The sequence below is a fragment of the Phallusia mammillata genome, chromosome 2 (assembly GCF_965637545.1).
Source record: "Phallusia mammillata chromosome 2, kaPhaMamm4.hap1.1, whole genome shotgun sequence".
In the NCBI taxonomy this organism is placed as follows: Eukaryota; Metazoa; Chordata; class Ascidiacea; order Phlebobranchia; family Ascidiidae; genus Phallusia; species Phallusia mammillata.
Genome location: NC_137253.1, coordinates 33,510,997 through 33,521,105, shown reverse-complemented (window position 1 = coordinate 33,521,105; position 10,109 = coordinate 33,510,997). Strand labels below are relative to the sequence as shown.

Here is a 10,109-nt window from a genome sequence, read left to right as displayed (position 1 = left end):
TAGTATATCTATTGACATAAGCTTATATACTTTTTGTTATGAATTATATTATGATCTCCATGGATGTGAGGGGTACAGAAACTGACGATGCTTTTTTTGAGCACATTTAACATTTAAAAAAAATAAATCACTAAAAAATGATCAGTCACTGTTTTTCAGTATTTTGGATATCGAAGAGCAGTGTATCCCGAATAATAACATTTATTGTTTACAATTGTCTTTTGTGATGAAATATAATTTTTTTAGTGATGTAACTTCAATATATGTATGCTACAAAGACAAACCTTGATTTCCTAGACACACGAGCTGTGAAACCTGGAAACTGAAGTGACATTTGGTTTTTCAAAATCCATCACATCAGTTATAACAAGTGAGTGATCAGAAAATACAAGATGCAGCCACATGTTGTAGACATCTACTGACATCGCAAGCACTTCATAACCTCTGCAAAAATCCAATTGTAAGTTCAAAATAATTAATGTAAAAATATATTAAACAATATGCATGGATCTGTTCATAAATTTAGTCATAAAAATAAAAGCTCAAATAGATGTAAATGCAACATGGTTTATTATTTTATAACTGCTTCTGCAAATGCTCATGCCCACATCAGTGATATTGAGGCAAGTTGCTTTTTATGTCTACTTGGGCCGTTATTTTTCTCATTAAATATGTAAAAAATTTGAAACTAACTTTTACCAAAATACGACTTCTTATCAGGCAGCAAAAGCAAAAGCACGATTTTGTCTTTAATCTTCATAATTTTGCGACAAAACGACCAAAAACAGTCTCAACTTTAAAGATGAAAAATTTTGGCCACGTCTGTTTACAACCAGCTGATCGCTGATGACGCAATGTTTATTTTCACAGCTGTTCAATAAATATGTTTCGCGCTCAATAATTTTCGGAAATAAATGCACATTAACGAACTTCTGAACTTGCAATTCCATCAAGGCGTAAAAGTTTAACTTGTAAATCACTTGTGCAGCAAAAAAACGCAATCTACTATCGTTCTTGGACCAATGAAACATTACTTCTTTATTTGAGTTTGCATTTGGCAAAAGGTCATCACGCGGTCAAATTTTTATGAAAAAGAATTTATTGCCCATTCATTGGCACAAAACAAAACCGGAGATAGCCAGCAATAGCTGAATTTCGGCACTGGAAACTTCTGAAAAAATGTTACGTCATAACTAACCACTGAAATCATATTTGACAAACTCATGAATTATTGCGTCACGTTAATTAGATTCAGAAAACATTACTAACAAAATTTTTAAACAACTGCGGTAAATTAAAACACCAAATTTTATTTTAACTCCAAAAGTGCAATTTTCCCCCCAAATTCATGCCGCAATTGATAACAAAGTATTTTGTTATGGTATCACTTTTCATGACATGGTCGTTAGTGCGTGACCAAATTTCCACAAAAAGCTTGTCAACAAACATTTTTTGACAAATCTCAACGTTTACATGTGATTTTATGGGTTCCTTTTATTCTATGTTTAAATAAATCTCTGTCTGCCTTATCAAGTAACAACACAAACATAATAAAGAGATATTTTACACAATGCAAAACAACACGGACGGATCTAAAAGAAAACTTTATTTACGCCAAAAACATGCACCAGATTTTGAACACAAGCGAAAGTATACATAATAGGATCCACTAAAATAGGACATTTCATTTACTGGAACCATGCCTTCTACAAAACACATCTTCTATTAAAACTATTTCAGCAACCTTACTGTCTGAGGCGATGCAATGTCAAATGTTTTCAAGCAGGAAGGTTTGTGAAATCAAGGGACACACAAATGAACATATACAGCAATTAGGCTACAAATACAAAGTAGAAACAACTTAAACAATTGGTGCAGAAAACATAGGGGTTTATATCTACATAAGTTAGCCTGTTTGAATCAAAACATAAAAATAACAGCTTGAACTTAAATGTAACATGTCTTATCTTATGTTACCTTCTGAGACAAACACATTACACCCAAAATCAAAAACGGAAAGACACAATCCCACTATACGCACACATGGCTTAAAGAGTGTAAATTTTTAAAGTATACTCTATGACCGGCTTCAATTAAACAGCTTTAAAAACCTACAGTGAAGAAAAAGGTGCAAAAACCAGGGGGTTCCGTACTTTGCCATAACACAAAACACTTGCTGTAAAAAAATTGCATACCCGACACATTAAACCATCAATGCTCTAGTGGATAATCTTGAAAATACCGTATAAAAGTGTATGTGTCTGTGTTTGTGTGTGGGGGGGGGGACATTTAGAAATGAAATCAAAGTTTAAAATGTATATGTGGCTTTGCCAAGCATATACTGGTCAAAAATATTTAGCCCCAAGGGTCAGCCTACACTTGCCTAAGAAAATTGGTTTCCAGGCCAAACATAAACAGCTTAGCAATGTGACTTAGTTGTTTTTAGAAACTAACACTGCCTATTACTTAGGTGAAATATATATGTCTAAATAAAACAGTGGACGACTTCAGACTTGTCAAAGTTTTTAGTCTGTCACATATTTGTAAAGTTAAATCCCAACATCCCACCTTTTCTTTGTGTAATTTATCTCCCATTTCTCTAGTTCAGGTAAAGGTTTGTTGCTTAATAACCCTGACTCATCGTTGGACAACTGCTTAGTCACTCACTTTGACAACAATGACTCATCAGTATTTTGTTGCTCAGCATCTGATAAAGCAATTGTAGGTTCTTAAAAAGCCAAACAAAATAAATACAAACCAGAAAAATGCATAAAAATGTTGACACTTCTTTACAAATTAAATTTGCATAATGAAGTTTGTACTGATGTGTGTAATAAGAAAAACAATAAAGGAATCATAATAAAATAAAAAAGTGTATTCTGAATGTCAATAAATATGATAATAGTAACATATCAAACCAGCCAAAACAGTGGTCATTCTGTTTAAATCAAGGAACAAAAATCAAGATACAAAAAAAGATTATAAGTTTAAATATGTGATAAAACAAAATTATTTCGGAAAACATCAATAATGTCTTTCCTAATCATTTGGAAATCATTTGGAAATCGCATCATTTGGAAATCGCAGCAAGGGACATTACCTGGATTGTTGTGAAATGTCAAAGTTGAAGGGTCGTCAAACTCATCACTGAACGGGATGTCAACATTACTAGGATGCGTCGAATCATCGATTATTTCTACTGTGAACTAGTCGTTTGTAGAAAAATACGAGGTTTTATTCAAATCTGGACTTCCAGGCATGGAGGTGGCACCTTTCTGAGTTTGTTTGAGCTCTTCTGTCACCCGATGGCTAAATGTCCGCCCAAATATGCAACTGTCGGCAGATGCGGAGATTAAGTGAGAGTTGTGGTCGAAAGTGAGAGCAACAGCTACCTCTGAATGCCGGCTGATCATGCAAACACAATCTCCTGCGAGACAAACAAAAGATTCTTGTTAAAAATGTTAATTGGAAAAACAGTTGCAAATACATTAAAGCAATTTAAAAACTGATGCAGAAAAAATGCAAACTTGTAAAAGGCCAGTATTGTGAAATTCCTACCATGAGTAAATTTGCTAGACATACATTTAGTCATTTGACATGAATAAAACATGTTTGATTAATTTAAGTGGAAATGCTTATTAATATTGTATAACTGCAAATTGCTTTTCAATTTTCTCAACAAATGCAAACCAACACTGACCTGTGGTGTACGGGAGGACATAGATGTTTTTATCAACACACGAGGTTGCAACAAGCGTTTTGCACCAAAGATGTCACATTAGGTTAAATTGCAGCTGCGCGCAACTAGCACTGAATCATCGATGAATAAAATCCACAGTTAGAATGGCTGGGTTTAAAATTTTGTGGATTTGCTTACTCAACAATGTCCATGTCAGCCATCGAGTGTTTCTCAATGTAATGTTGTTCTCAACTGATGTCAGTTGTAGTAGTAGAGAGACTTGTCTGTTCCACAGCTCATTAGTCGAAACTGTAATTATAAATCTGATTTAGACCAAGAATTGTCAGCATCAAGATTAAACAACTATGCTCTCTGTTAAACAACATAATGAGACTAAAACACAAAAATCACAAAAGTGGTACAAAAACAAATGAAGCTGAAAACTGGACACTTTCACTGTGACTAATATATATATATATATATAATTAAGAAAGCTTAGGCAAAGTAAAAAGCAATGTACAAAGAAAGGTTTGGAAAAAAGTCAGATTTTTAAATGTTACACATTTGGTTCAAACAAAGGCAAATCACTTAAACGTGCATGTGGCATTTGCCAAATTTACCCTTGTTAACTTGTATCATTCAAATTTCAGCGTTTTAATGCAGTTTATTGTAGTTCGTGTAAATGATACTTAGTGCATTGAATTTACATTTTGTGTCAACGGGTCGAATTAGCCACACCAGTGACAGTTTACCTCGGGAAACATTGTTGTCCAGATCACAATAAAAAATTATATAAGACTTGGATTAGATATTCTAGAATCGAAACAACTATTCTAAAATACCTACTTATACTAGTTTCAACTTCCCTACATCACAGTTTACCTCATAATCTCGGTTCGCAAACTTCACAGCAGTGACGGCAGCAGAATGATCAGCTATCGTGTTGGACGGAATATAATCATCAGTAAACATGTGAACACATCGATCTCTACTCGCGCTTGCAAGCATCGAACCACGGTGAGAATAATCCATGCTTAATATATCCCCGTCGTGTGACGAAATAAATGATATCCTCTTAAACGTCATAAGGTCGTACACACTAAAAACAAATGATTGGTTGTCATAAAAAACGCAAAACTATTTAGTCTTAAGGATTACAAAAAAACAAATCCAAAATAACAACTTAAAACCAAATTCCAAATTTACTGTGGCTTGGAAAAACAAGCTAAAATAGGTGCAGCCTAGAAACCAGCGAGGAAATTACTGATGCATATTTATGATAGAGTGTTAAATTGTGTGCAGAATTCCCCAATGTGCCCAGACATAAAGATGACTACAAATTGAATTGGGAAGTATGTTGAATACATACTGCTGGATACTCCCACTCCTGTCGCCAACCGCATGTGTTTGCCGTCATTATGAACAGAAATGCAACGTGCTTCAACCGATGTTTTAGTGTCCGTGGAGTGTTTCTCCATACTTTCCAATAGAATTGTGTGTTTCAGAACCTACAGATATTCAATAACTAACTTATTGCTCGTTCAATACATATATCCTACAAACAGCCACAATATATAATGTTCTTATTGATCGTCCAATACATATATCCTAGAAACAGCCGCAATATATAAGGTTCGTACACATGTTTGGTCATCGATTTTCCAAATCCTGACTCTGCCGTCATTTGAAACCGAAACAAAACAGCTGACTCAGCACAATCAGGAAGTGTCTGCAAAAACACCATAATAAAGAAACTATTATTACATGTAAACAGGGTTTTGTGCCCCAGTGACTTAAATCAGTGACAAAAACAAAACAAGAATTTGACTAAATAAATTAAATCAGAAAGACTTTTCTGAATTTGGTTTACATTTATAATTCCACTGTTATAATTAGTGTGGAGCAGACAATTTACACTCACGAGACATGATTACAGCAGCTGACGTTACAACATTTCATTCATTTTCAGCCACTAGTGATGATATTTGAATAGTTATAGTATGTCTGTTGACATAAGCTAATATACTTTTTGTTATGAATTATGTTATGATCTCCATGGATGTGAGGGGTACAGAAACTGACGATGCTTTTTTTGAGCACATTTAACATTTAAAAAAATAAATCACTAAAAAATGATCAGTCACTGTTTTTCAGTATTTTGGATATCGAAGAGCAGTATGTCCCGATTAATAACATTTATTGTTTACAATTGTCTTTTGTGATGAAATATAATTTTTTTAGTGATGTACCTTCAATATATATATGTTACAAAGACAAACCTTGATTTCCTAGACACACGAGCTGTGAAACCTGGAAACTGAAGTGACATTTGGTTTTTCAAAATCCATCACATCAGTTATAACAAGTGAGTGATCAGAAAATACAAGATGCAGCCACATGTTGTAGACATCTACTGACGTCGCAAGCACTTCATAACCTCTGCAAAAATCCAATTGTAAGTTCAAAATAATTAATGTAAAAATATATTAAACAATATGCATGGATCTGTTCATAAATTTAGTCATAAAAATAAAAGCTCAAATAGATGTAAATGCAACATGGTTTATTATTTTATAACTGCTTCTGCAAATGCTCATGCCCACATCAGTGATATTGAGGCAAGTTGCTTTTTATGTCTACTTGGGCCGTTATTTTTCTCATTAAATATGTAAAAATTTTGAAACTAACTTTTACCAAAATACGACTTCTTATCAGGCAGCAAAAGCAAAAGCACGATTTTGTCTTTAATCTTCATAATTTTGCGACAAAACGACCAAAAACAGTCTCAACTTTAAAGATGAAAATTTTTCGCCACGTCTGTTTACAACCAGCTGATCTCTGATGACGCAATGTTTATTTTCACAGCTGTTCAATAAATATGTTTCGCGCTCAATAATTTTCGGAAATAAATGCACATTAACGAACTTCTGAACTTGCAATTCCATCAAGGCGTAAAAGTTTAACTTGTAAATCACTTGTGCAGCAAAAAAACGCAATCTACTATCGTTCTTGGACCAATGAAACGTTACTTCTTTATTTGAGTTTGCATTTGGCAAAAGGTCATCACGCGGTCAAATTTTTATGAAAAAGAATTTATTGCCCATTCATTGGCACAAAACAAAACCGGAGATAGCCAGCAATAGCTGAATTTCGGCACTGGAAACTTCTGAAAAAATGTTACGTCATAACTAACCACTGAAATCATATTTGGCAAACTCATGAATTATTGCGTCACGTTAATTAGATTCAGAAAACATTACTAATAAAATTTTTAAACAACTGCGGTAAATTAAAACACCAAATTTTATTTTAACTCCAAAAGTGCAATTTTTTCCCCAAATTCATGCCGCAATTGATAACAAAGTATTTTTTTATGGTATCACTTTTCATCACATGGTCGTTAGTGCGTGACCAAATTTCCACGAAAAGCTTGTCAACAAACATTTTTGGACAAATCTCAACGTTTACATGTGATTTTATGGATTCTTTTTATTCTATGTATAAATAAATCTCTGTCTGCCTTATCAAGTAACAGCACAAACATAATAAAGAGATATTTTACACAATGCAAAACAACATGGACGGATCTAAATGAAAACTTTATTTACGCCAAAAACATGCACCAGATTTTGAACACAAGCGAAAGCATACATAATAGGATCCACTAAAATAGGACATTTCATTTACTGGAACCATGCCTTCTACAAAACACATCTTCTATTAAAATTATTTCAGCAACCTTACTGTCTGAGGCTATGCAATGTCAAATGTTTTCAAGCAGGAAGGTTTGTGAAATCAAGGGACACACTAATGAACATATACAGCAATTAGACTACAAATACAAAGTAGAAACAACTTAAACAATTGGTGCAGAAAACATAAGGGTTTATATCTACATAAGTTAGCCTGTTTGAATCAAAACATAAAAATAACAGCTTGAATTTAAATGTAACATGTCTTATCTTATGTTACCTTCTGAGACCAACACATTACACCCAAAATCAAAAACGGAAAGACACAATCCCACTATACGCACACATGGCATAAAGAGTGTAAATTTGGAAAGTATATTCTATGACCGGCTTCAATTAAACAGCTTTAAAAACCTACAGTGAAGAAAAAGGTGCAAAAACCAGGGGTTTCCGTACTTTGCCATAACACAAAACACTTGCTGTAAAAAAATTGCATACCCGACACATTAAACCATCAATGCTCTAGTGGATAATCTTGAAAATACCGTATACAAGTGTGTGTGCTACTGTGCAAGCCTGAAATAAGAATACAAAAAGACATTTAAAAATAAAATCAAAGTTTAAAATGTATATGTGGCTTTGCCAAGCATATACTGGTCAAAAATATTTAGCCGCAAGGGTCAGCCTACACTTGCCTAAGAAAATTGGTTTCCAGGCCAAACATAAACAGCTTAGCAATGTGACTTAGTTGTTTTTAGAAACTAACACTGCCTATTACTTCAGACTTGTCAAAGTTTTTAGTCTGTCACATATTTGTAAAGTTAAATCCCAACATCCCACCTTTTCTTTGTGTAATTTATCTCCCATTTCCCCAGTTCAGGTAAAGGTTTGTTGCTTAATAACCCTGACTCATCGTTGGACAACTGCTTAGTCACTCACTTTGACAACAATGATTCATCAGTATTTTGTTGCTCAGCATCTGAAAAAGCAATTGTAAGTTCTTAAAAAGCCAAACAAAATAAATACAAACCAGCAAAATGCATAAAAATGTTGACACTTCTTTACAAATTAAATTTGCATAATGAAGTTTGTACTGATGTGTGTAATAAGAAAAACAATAAAGGAATCATAATAAAATAAAAAAGTGTATTCTGAATGTCAATAAATATGATAATAGTAACATATCAAACCGGCCAAAACAGTGGTCATTCTGTTTAAATCAAGGAACAAAAATCAAGATACAAAAAAAGATTAAAAGTTTAAATATGTGATAAAATAAAATTATTTCGGAAAACATAAATAATGTCTTTCCTAATGCAGGATATTTTCTGGGATCATTACCAAAGCAACTCTGCAAACACCTCAACTAACGGACAAATCATTTGGAAATCGCAGCAAGGGACATTACCTGGATTGTTGTGAAATGTCAAAGTTGAAGGGTCGTCAAACTCATCACTGAACGGGATGTCAACATTACTAGGATGCGTCTAATCATCGATTATTTCTACTGTAAACTAGTCGTTTGTAGCAAAATACGAGGTTTTATTCAAATCTGGACTTCCAGGCATGGAGGTGGCACCTTTCTGGGTTTGTTTGAGCTCTTCTGTCACCCGATGGCTAAATGTCCGCCCAAATATGCAACTGTCGGCAGATGCAGAGATTAAGTGAGAATTGTGGTCGAAAGTGAGAGGAACCGCTACCTCTGAATGCCGGCTGATCATGCAAACACAATCTCCTGCGAGACAAACAAAAGATTCTTGTTAAAAATGTTAATTGGAAAAACAGTTGCAAATACATTAAAGCAATTTAAAAACTGATGCAGAAAAAAAGCAAACTTGTAAAAGGCCAGTATTGTGAAATTCCTACCATGAGTAAATTTGCTAGACATACATTTAGTCATTTGACATGAATAAAACATGTTTGACTAATATTGTATAACTGCAAATTGCTTTTCAATTTTCTCAACAAATGCAAACCAACACTGACCTGTGGTGTACGGGAGGACATAGATGTTTTTATCAACACACGAGGTTGCAACAAGCGTTTTGCACCAAAGATGTCACATTAGGTTAAATTGCAGCTGCACGCAACTAGCACTGAATCATCGATGAATAAAATCCACAGTTAGAATGGCTGGGTTTAAAATTTTGTGGATTTGCTTACTCAACAATGTCCATGTCAGCCATCGAGTGTTTCTCAATGTAATGTTGTTCTCAACTGATGTCAGTTGTAGTAGTAGAGAGACTTGTCTGTTCCACAGCTCATTAGTCGAAACTGTAATTATAAATCTGATTTAGACCAAGAATTGTCAGCATCAAGATTAAACAACTATGCTCTCTGTTAAACAACATAATGAGACTAAAACACAAAAATCACAAAAGTGGTACAAAAACAAATGAAGCTGAAAACTGGACACTTTCACTGTGACTAATATATATATATATATATATATATATATATATATATATATATATAATTAAGAAAGCTTAGGCAAAGTAAAAAGCAATGTACAAAGAAAGGTTTGGAAAAAAGTCAGATTTTTAAATGTTACACATTTGGTTCAAACAAAGGCAAATCACTTAAACGTGCGTGTGGCATTTGCCACATTTACCCTTGTTAACTTGTATCATTCAAATTTCAGCGTTTTAATGCAGTTTATTGTAGTTCGTGTAAATGATACTTAGTGCATTGAATTTGCATTTTGTGTCAACTGGGTCGAATTAGCCACACCAGTGACA

General features: G+C 33.8%; 3 long non-coding RNA genes across 4 annotated transcripts; all 3 read right to left on the bottom strand.

The window, feature by feature from the left end:
- Positions 1-279: 279 nt before the first annotated feature.
- Positions 280-4,127, bottom strand: LOC145214638 (uncharacterized). Of its 2 annotated transcripts, XR_013857092.1 has the most exons (4): positions 3,701-4,127; positions 3,101-3,427; positions 2,569-2,707; positions 280-444 (listed from the first exon to the last, which is right to left on the bottom strand). It is a non-coding gene; the product is annotated as an uncharacterized LOC145214638 (long non-coding RNA). The 2 variants fall into 2 exon arrangements; XR_013857091.1 differs by lacking the exon at positions 280-444 and having other exon boundaries at positions 1,588-2,707; positions 3,701-4,126.
- A 624-nt stretch (positions 4,128-4,751) lies between these two features.
- On the bottom strand, positions 4,752-6,942 carry LOC145214639 (uncharacterized). Its single transcript, XR_013857093.1, has 3 exons — positions 5,959-6,942; positions 5,320-5,408; positions 4,752-5,187 (listed from the first exon to the last, which is right to left on the bottom strand). It is a non-coding gene; the product is annotated as an uncharacterized LOC145214639 (long non-coding RNA).
- A 318-nt stretch (positions 6,943-7,260) lies between these two features.
- Positions 7,261-9,781, bottom strand: LOC145212628 (uncharacterized). The gene is made up of 4 exons (XR_013856762.1): positions 9,358-9,781; positions 8,780-9,106; positions 8,212-8,350; positions 7,261-7,947 (listed from the first exon to the last, which is right to left on the bottom strand). It is a non-coding gene; the product is annotated as an uncharacterized LOC145212628 (long non-coding RNA).
- Positions 9,782-10,109: the final 328 nt, after the last annotated feature.